Consider the following 10,466-nt stretch of genomic DNA (forward strand, 5'->3'; position numbering starts at 1 on the left):
GAAAAAAAAAAAACTAAACCAAAATGAGATTTATTCTATTCAAAAAATATAGGCAAGAAAAGGAAATAATAGACATCCAAACCAGAAAGAAAGTATACAATTGTTTATTGGTGGCATAAACATACAAAACTCAAAGATCTCACTCAAGCTCTTAGAAATAAATAATTCTGCAAGTTTCGTAACATACCTAACCAGCATATAAAAATCGGTTTGTCCCTGTACGCTAACGTATTAGTTCCTTCTCCGTTACTGTGACAAAATAACATGATCAAAAGCAATGTAAGGAAGAAAGGAGTTTATTTTAGCTTGTGGTTCCGGAGGGTTAAAGTTCACGATGGCAGGGAGAGCCGGCGGTAGCATGGGTCCAGGGGCAAGGAGCTGGCTGGTCACAGTCTCAGGGACTGTGTTAGGTCTGCTGTAGTCATTTCTGTTGCTGTCACTATGAGTCTTCTACATTCAATGTAAAGGCAGGCTAGCACGTTTGTGATGAGATTACCGTGACAAGAGTGTCGTTCCTGGGAGACGCTGCGTGGTGGGGAAGGTGTGAACAATGTGGTTTCAGGAATGATGAGTTAGCTAAACAGGTCCAGGGCTTCTGTTCCCACCATCTCATGAGTGAATTATAACAATGCTGGTAAATAATCTTCCTGTCATCAGTCCTTTCGGCTAACGTCATCCTTTGAATTGCAGCCATCCTCCGACTTCCCAGTGCCAAGAACAGAAACTCTGTAAGGACAGTGACCTTGTACAATCTCAGCTGCTTCCTGCCCGTCTGGCATGGAGCCCAGCAGATAGTAAGCACTTCGTAGACAGTTGTTGAATGAACAAGTGATGAATTAAAAGACTTGGTCCTGTCTGAATTAAAAGACTTGGTCCTGGGACTGACTGGGAGATGGCTCAGTTGGTAATGTGCTCGTTCACGCACGAGGACCTGAATTTGGCTCCCGTCTGGGCACGCGGTGTATGCTTGTAACTCCAGCTCTGAGGAAGCAGATCCCTGGAGCTCACTGACCAGCCTGCCTATTGGAATTGGCAAGCCCCAGGTCCCAGTGAGCAACTGATGCAGAAAACAAAGTTGATAGCACTTGAGGAAAACACTTGAGGTTCACCTCTGGCTTACACACACAGCTGGGTGCTGGCATGCCTCTCTTAGCCAAAGTGGACCAGCTTGCATATTGTCCTTCTCTTCTTGGACACTCACTTAATGGAGTTTCTGAAATGCTACACTGATCTAGACATTGTAAGTGTAAAATTCTAAGTTCAGCTGAAACTACCATCGTTTCAGAAGGGGTTCCTTCTGAGAACCATGAAGCTTCCTAAGATGCGCCTACCAGAATGTCGCCCACTGGACTAGCAGAATTTTTCTGCTCCATATTTTCAGGAATTCCTATATTTGAAGTGAGTTTCTGTTTTCTATTCAACACTAAGACTTCAGCAGATATTAGCTTCTACTTTTACCTCTGTTATATCACAGGCTGTGCTGGTGGGAGTTGTAAAGAGGGGTAGTAATGTTAATTAATTATGGGGTTCATTCATGAGGTTTTAGACTTGGTTATTTTTGTTACTTTATTCAATAGATTAAAAAAAGAAGTGTGTGTGTGTGTGTGTGTGTGTGTGTGTGTGTGTGTGTGCATGTGTGTATACATACACATGCAGATGCTCATGGTGACCAGAAGAGGGCACTGGATCCCTTGCAGCTGGAGTTGCAGACATACTGTAGCCTGAACTCCAGTCCTCATGATTGAGCAGCAATTGCTCTTAACTGCTGAGCCCTCTCTCCCTAGGCAGGGACCCCCAACTGTGCAAGAGAGGAGAAGCTGAGCTGAGCACAAGCTAGCGAGTGAGCATGTGTTCATTCACCTCTCTCTGCTCCTGACTTCTGATGTGATATGAAGTTCCTACCTTGAATCTCCCACAGTGATGGACCACAGCCTGGAACTGTGAGCTGTGGTAAACCCTCTTCCCTCATGTGTTGTTTTTTCCTTCATGTATCTTATCACAGCAACAGACATGAAATTAGAGCATACAACCTCTCTCTTTTTCTACACACACACACACACACACACACACACACAACTCTTCCATGTATGGACAAATATGTATCAGTATGTAGTATGTGTGTATCTTCTCTAATAATGAACAAGAGAATTTATTTCACAAGGAAATAAGAAATTAATATATGGCAGCTCTTATGTGCTATGGATTACATTACTCCTATTTGGTAATGAGAATAATATCGTCTTGAGTATTACTGATACCAGTTTCTGCGACAGGAGAATCAGATTTAGTCTGGTCTAAATAGCAGAACTATGATTAAAATCTTGCCCACTGGACACCAATTGAAAAGTCCTTTTTCTTATAACAACTGCTTGCATAAGATTAAAAAGTACTTAAGTTAACTAGCAAAGCTCAATTTATCAGTTGTATGAAATTATAAAAAGGAGTATTTATTCCTGGTATATTTGTGAACAAGATATAATTGGCTTTAGTTAAAAACTAGTCAGTTATACAATAATATCTCTGCTCAAGGTTTAGGGAAATTTATATAGCTCTATTACTGTATAATTTCATAAACATTATTATACATTCCATAAAAATCTTTGGTATCAGCTATTTTATTTTTTCTAAATGTAGTGTTGCAGGTTCACTTGTGTTTTGCCATAGGAAAAAATGCATTGAAATCTTTTGGTACCTGTGCATAGAAATGGGGTCTTGTAGTCACCAACTGAAGTCAAGGTGGGTTCATAACCCAGTGTGACCGGTCCTGATGGGAACAGGGCAGAGCAGATGCAGACAGACACAGGGGAGGCAGCCCTGGGAGGACGGAAGTGGGACAAGCTGCCAGGAACCAGGGAGTGACGCGTGCAACCAGAAACTGGAAGAGGTGAGGCATTATTCTTCCCAGCTGACTTTGTGGTGGCCCAGCTTCATACTGGAAACTTGCAGAACTGGAAGAGAATGCGTTCCTGTTGTTTTTATACATTTGGTTTGTGATCCATTACCATAGACATAGGAAGCTCACAACCTGGGCTAGACTTTGACAGGCATACAAAAAGTTATCATTTATTCACTTCCCCAGACCGGAGGCTCCTGCTCCATATTCTTGCTGATGCCAGAGATGGGGGAAAAAAAAAAAGGGAATCTGATGTCATTCCTGCATCATAGCATTGGTACTCTGGGGGAAAGAAATGTTAAACAAGAATGCACACGGAACTCAAATGCCACCTGTGTCAGGGTTGAGATTATTTGTGGCATGAAAGACTGCACGTGGATATGATGGAAAACTATCCAGGCGAGGTCATCAGGTCAGGCATCCTGTAAAGGTGTTACAGGTGGGGATACCCCAGCCAGAGAAAGGGCAACACAAAAGTCCAGGGCAGCAGGGAATTGAGCAAGTTCAAGGAACTGAAGTGGGAGTTTGGGGAGGAAGAAAGGACACATTGAAGAAGCCAGAGAGTCAGAGGCGGGCACAGTGCACTGCCAGCCCATCCAACACTTTAGCATTTACTCATCCAGAAAGAGTGTAGAAGAGTCAAAAGTCAGTGCTTTGACCTGATGAAGCAACTTAGAGAGAGAGAGAGAGAGAGAGAGAGAGAGAGAGAGAGAGAGAGAGAGAGAAGTTTGAGGGGATGTTGACACAATCCATCATGGGGTCGGGGTGGGGATAATGGCAGGCAGCCCACGGTGGCTGGAGTGAGCACCTGGGCCTCCTGGTCTCAGCAGAACAGGAAGCAGAGAGCAGACAGGGACTGGGTACACCTCACTGTCCAACCTCAACGACCTACTTCCTGCAGCGAAGGTCCACTTCCTCCCGAAGATTCTACAACCTTCCAAAACAGCACCACCAGCTGAGGGCCATGCATTCACACACAGGAGTCAGAGCACAACACAAGCCTCGTCTGGAGAGATGGCATGGTTGCTGGAGTGGTATTTGAGTACTTCCTGGCTTTATTCCCCTCAGATCTTCCTTTATCCTGAAACCTGGGGAAGACAGAATTCAAGGTCTTTGTTGCTAAAGTCATTGTGAAACACTCGGACAACAAAGGATCGTGCTGAACACCTTGAAACCCTGGTGGCTGGTGCGTCAGTGGCTCACATTAGAACAATGAGCATGCGTGTCTTAGGAGCCTGAAACTCCCAAGGAGTAAAGAGGGAAGGAAAACAGCCGAGGAAATTGTGCTAGCCAGTTTTATACGTCAGCAGCTGAGCTGTCGGAGCTGGTTACTCCATCAAAACACTCAGGGCCCAGTGACACAAAAGCATGCTGAAGACCTGTCACAGCTACAGCCATCTGACTAGGTAGAGGACATTACCACAGATGATCTAGGTGGACTTGGACTTGACCCCAAAACAGAACAAACTTTCCCTGGAGGGGAAGGATTCCACCCACTGCCTGCAGCATCCCATCTTGTTGGATATTTCAGCCCCCTTCCCTTGACATCCTTGTAGAGCTGACACCTGCTCAGCCAGTCTCTGAGTCATGATATCCATCCTGGCCTGGCAGTCATGAGCCTTGATGAGCCTCTAGGCTTGGTTTCTCCGTTGGTTTGTGTGCTGTTTCTTATGCTTCTCTGGTGGACTACTGGCCAACCCAGAAACAAAGAACACAGCAATCTCCAAGAACAGCTGGAGGGCCAAGGATGGTGGTGTGGGCCTAGAATCTCAGCACATAAGAGGCTGAGACAGGAGAATTGCAACTTTAAGGCCAGTGTGAGCTACACAGGAAAACTCAGTTTCAAAAAAAAAAAAATAGAGAGAGGAAGGGAGAAAGAAGAAGAGAGAGGGAGGGAAAATAAAATAAAATATTGGAGGGACAGGATGTAGGAGGAAGACAGAGTTTCCCACAGTGACCGGCAATTCAAACTAGAGACACAGTGTCCTGTGATTTCTCTGGAAGTGGATTGACATCCAGAGTGCTCTAACCAGGGACTGGGCAGGTCACTGGTTGTAGGAGCTGGAGGCTGGGGGGTGGGAGGGAAGCCTGAAGAGATGTTGGTCTCTGAGCATTTCTTAAGGCCTTTTAAAATTTTTCCTTCAATCATTTCTCTTAGATCTTTGCTCTGTGCTATTTCTACGGGTAAGACTAGAGTGTTAAATGTCCTTACTAAGTTGGACTTAGGCTGCCATCTTGTGGATATTACAAAAATGTTGTACATAAGAATAAGCGCCACGCTCTTTCTCTTTCCTCTCTCACTCTCTCTCTCTCTCTCTCTCTCTCTCTCTCTCTCTCTCTCTCTCTCTTTCTCTCTCTCCCCTTTCTCCCCCCTCTCTCTTACTCTCCCCCTCTCTCCCCCTCTTCTCCTTCCCTCCTCCACCTCTCAGGCAGCTCTCACTAGCCCAGGGTGACTGAAATTAGATGCTGATTGTATAAGAAGGTATACTGTGAACCATCCCTCACCCTCTACTCTGAGCCTCCTCTTGTCTATACTGTCAATGCTGGTCTCATGCCTCTCTGATCTGTGCCTTATCCCTGTGGTGACTTGGAAAGAAAGCTTAGCTCATGGATCCGAATATTCATTAAGTTGCCCAAGTAGTAAATATTGTGATGACCACTTGTTTTATCTTCTCGACCTAGGCAGCTTCCGTTTGTAAAATTAAAGCGAGTGATGGATGATCTAATGTCCCTTCCCATTATCAACATTTCTTAGAAATTAGTGTATTCTGATGGTGGGAATGTAGCTCAGTCCATTCCACTGTGAGAAACAGGATAGAATAAAATTAAAAATAGAACTTCCATAATGATCCAGCAATCTTACTACCGGGTAGATAACCAAACAAAATGAAATTAGAGTGTCAAAGAGCCATCTTCACCCCCTTGGTCATTGCATCAATGTTTACCACAGTCAAGGAACAGACTTGCAGGGACTTCAATAGATGAACACATGCAAAGGAAATGTGGAGTATACAGACAATAGAATGTCATCCAGCCTTGAAGAAGAGGGAGGACCTTCATTTGTAGAAACACAGGTAAGCCCACATGGTACTGTGCTAAGTGAAACAAGCCATGCACAGAAAGGCAAATCACATGTTCTCCAAAGTGGAATGTTTAAAACAAGGGAAACTCATCGAAGCAGAGGGTAGAAGTCAGCACGAGGGATTTGGAGATGTGTCGGTGAACAACCAGTCAGTTTCAATAAGAAAGAGTAAGTTCAAAAGCTCAGTTGTAAATAGTGGTGATCAATATTAATAAAAATATGTTGTATTTGAAAAATTACTGAGAGATTTTAAGTGTTTTTAACCACCAAAAATATAACTATTGGGATAATGCATTCATTAAGCATTTTCATCTAGCCATTCTACAATGTGTACATATATCAAAACGTAACACTACATGCCATAAATACATACAGCACCACTTGTCAATTTAAAAAACAATGTGTGGCAGCTGTGTGTGGTGTCTTACACCTATAGTCCCAGTACTGAGGATGTGGAGGCAGAAGGATTCGGAATTCAAGGCCAGTCTGCACTACATGAGACCTCGTCTTAAAAAATGGGAAGGGAAGACTGGAGGGAAAGGCAGATTGGGGGGAGGGGCAGCAGGAGGTGTAGAGATAGATAGATGATAGATAGATGATATAGATGATCGATTGATAGATAGATAGATAAATTGATAGATAGGATAGATAGATGGGTGGATGGATGGATGGGTAAGATGGATGAGTGGATAGATGGATGGATGGATGGATAGACAGACAGACAGCAGACAGACAGACAGACAGACAGATAGATAGATAGATAGATAGATAGATAGATTGATTGATCAATAGTGATGGATAAGTGCCTAACAATGCTTTGAACTTCTAGACCCTCAATTGCTCATGCCTTATTGATTAGGAAATATTTTTAAGATCTCTTCTGAGATATTCAATAGGATATAGAACTTAGGAAGCCTAAATGTTTCCAGAGGCCAATAAGAGATGGAACTTGAGTCTGAGTGGAACCAGAGATGTCATTCTGAGGAAAGTATAGGCTTCCTGCCAGGGGCCATCTGGAAGCAGTGACCATTGTGAGCTTGGACCCAACATTACTACATACTCAGAAGAAAATAAAAAAGATTGAGTTTATATAAATTCTGAGCATAAACATGAAGAGGAGGACTTTTAATGCCTCTGAAAAGAATTGAAATTTATATTCATAGCATTGAACTAAAAACTGCTCTAAACATTATAAAAGTTAATTTAAACAATTTACAGAAGGTGAATAGAGTTTACATCTATTTTGAATCAGTGAATGCACACTGGAACCTCAATATTTCAACAGTAGGTCACCATAAAAAACACAAAGATTTGCCTGATGCCCTCTGTATTTCAGTAGTCACAGCACTTAGAAGAAGCAAGGCAAGTTGGAGTCCAAGCATTTGTGTTTTGCCTGAATCAAAGGCCCGTCAGAGCTGCAATAGCTCTTGTGGGATGTTATTCTAGCCTGGCGACTAAGCGTACACTAAGCTACAAGAGGCAAGATTTGCCTGTGTAGTTTCAAAAGGAAGACCGGCCTCCAAAGTGTTACCTCTAGTCTTTAATGTCACTTAAAAACCTGCTCTTATGCTCATTACTGGATCTCATTGAAAGGGGTCATTTCAGATACCCAGCAGGTAAGCCTGTGTCCAAAGAGCATAGTGAATATGAGTCCTTCTCTCCTTAGTCCCCAACATACCTCAGTGTTCAGAGACTTTGCTGGTGTAGACTTTGGTTCTTCCCAGAATTGATAAATGTAAGGTCCCTTGGTCTCACTGTTTTATGAGACATGATGTTAATGGCTTACTCAATATGAGTTGCGACCAATTGAAATAATGGCTTATATGCAAGAAAGTTAATATCAAATATTAATCCTCGTGAGCTGAGATGATCACTGTTAATTAGCAATTTATGTGTGCTTGTCATATTAGGAAAAGGAAGTGGATGGGAAACATCTTGGTCCCTACAGACCTTTAGTTTTCTCTAAGCTCATATCACTGCTCTTACATACTGGATGCTTGTTTTCCATGTTACCTGTTAGGGGAGTGTTTTCTGTGTTCCCTTAAGGATAGTGTGTTAATGTCTTTGCTGTTGCTATGACAAAATACCCTTACAAAAAGCAACTTAGAGGGAAAAGGCTTCTTTTGGCTTATGGTTCCAGAGAGACAACTTCCATCATGGCAGGGAGGCATAGTAGCAGAGTTCAAGACTGACGGAGCAGTCAAAAAGCAGAGAAAGCACATTTCATCTACACACAGGAAGTGGTAGAAGGTGAGCAGGAAGTGAGGTCAGGATATAAAGCCCACCCCTGGTGACCTCTGTCTTCCAGCAAAGCTCAGCTTCCTCAATGTTCCACACCTCCTGCTGGGGACCAAGTGCCCAGACACTTGGGGACATTTCTCCATCAAACTATCTACACAGAGAGAATTCGCCTTTATTCCCTGTCACAAGCATTTTATTACCTAAAAGATGTCTGGAAAGATGATGAACTGAATAAATACTTCTTGGACAATAAATGAATGAGACTTTATTTTTATGTACAGCTAATGACAAAGCCATTATGCTGTCAGCAGGGTAAAGCCCTTCCTTGTTTATAACCCGTTTCCATGGAGGATTTTCTCAAGATACTGCGCTGATTTATTAAGCTACTATCACTCTACTCCAAATCAGTGTGTGCTTGGCTTTGTGATACTGGGAAGGGACAACCGCGTGCATCCATCGGCTTCCCTTGGGCTCCGGGTGGACACTAGAGTCTGGCTGCAAGAATGGCATAGGTGCCTGGAGTAGTGGTGGCGCACACCTTTAATCCCAGCACTTGAGAGGCAGGGGCAGGCAGATTTCTGTGAGTTCAAACTCAGGTTTGTAGTTGGAAGTTTTCCTGTGTCCTGCCCAGTGCTGCAAACACACAGAGGCTTATATTACTTATAAACTGTATGGTCTATGGATCAGGCTTCTTGTTATCTAGCTCTTATAACTTAACTCAACCCATCTCTATTAATTTATATGTTGCCACACGGCTGTGGTGTTACTGGTCTGCTGGCATTCTTGGGCCATTGCTCCTTGGGCAGTGGGTTGGCGTCTCCTTGACTCTACCCTTCTTCCTCTGGTACTGCTTAACCTTATCCTCCCCTGCCATAGGCCAATGTACTTTATTTATTATCCAATGGGAGCCACACATACTCTCAGCATACAGAAAGACATCCCCCAGCACAGGGTGGTCCACAAAGAGAGTTCCAGGACAGCCAGAGCTACACAAAGAAATCCTGTCTTGAAAAACAAAAAAGAATGAAATAGGTTTGAAGTCCTTATTCTTGACAGTTTTTCTTCCTACCCTCCCACTTCTGTCTGCAATTGTATCCATGGCAGTCCAGGAACAAGCTTTGCTCAGAGTGCAGATGTGGGTGTGGATCCAGCTCCTCTGGGCTCCTCCACCCCCACATTTCCCTTTGTTCTGCCTTCCCTAGGGGTGCAAACTACTTCTGGAAGTCATCTCTGTGTTCCCCAGTGTCCCTCTTCTGCATCCTCATCTCTGTTCCCAGTTCCTTTTTACTAATTGTGATTCACTTGTAATAGTTCCCTGAACTAGAATCTAGTGGTTAAAAATTCTCATCATATCCTCTGTCCTACAATTACATACACCTCTATGAATTCTATACTGCATCATTCTAATAACTTGCTACAGACATGCAGGGCTTGTTTTAATTTAAAATACAAGATATTTATCTTAATTAAAAAATATTTTTCTAATGATTGGTATTTAAACTCATAAAATAAACAGAAATAAATCCAGAATATCAATATTATGTTGCTATGTATCAATTTTAACACATTGCAATTGGATTAATGTTTTTCAGAAGAAAGACTTTTTTATGTTTGTGGGTGTTTGCCTACCTCTGTGTCTGTGCACCATGTTCATGCAGTGTCCAAGGTTAGAAGTAAGCATCAGGTGCTGCTAGAAGTGGACAAATAGGAGTTATGGACAATTGGGAGCTGACATGTGGGTGGTGGGAATTGAACCTAGATCCTCTAGGGGAGCAACCAGTGCTCTTAACCACTAAGCTGTTTCTCCAGCCCCACTAGAGTTAACACTATATATATATAAACATTTCTCTTTTTTAAAAATGTAACCCTTCCTAAAAAAATGATCCACTCTTCAATGGTTCATAAATGACTCATGAATTTGAAGGGTACATCTTTTTGTAATATTGAGGTAGGGAAATATTTTCTGTAAGTTTAGAATTCTACCCCCACACAGGAATGATATTTAGTCATTCTTTAATTTTTTTTCTTATATGGAATACTTTGAATCGTTTTCAGGCAGCTTAATTTTATGAAACTACTTGCATGTTCCTGAGGGGTATGATCATAGCAAGAGGGATGTTGACATGGGAAGTTTAGCATTAGAGAATCGTGGGTTATGAAATGTCATTTCCAGCTGGGGCAGAGAGGACACCTTCAGAGTGGACTGTTAGGGACACCTGGGATGGGGTCACAGTGGGGACACAAACTGCC

This window comes from Peromyscus californicus, unplaced genomic scaffold (genome assembly GCF_007827085.1).
Source record: "Peromyscus californicus insignis strain IS unplaced genomic scaffold, ASM782708v3 Scaffold_6__1_contigs__length_162567912, whole genome shotgun sequence".
Taxonomy (NCBI): Eukaryota; Metazoa; Chordata; class Mammalia; order Rodentia; family Cricetidae; genus Peromyscus; species Peromyscus californicus.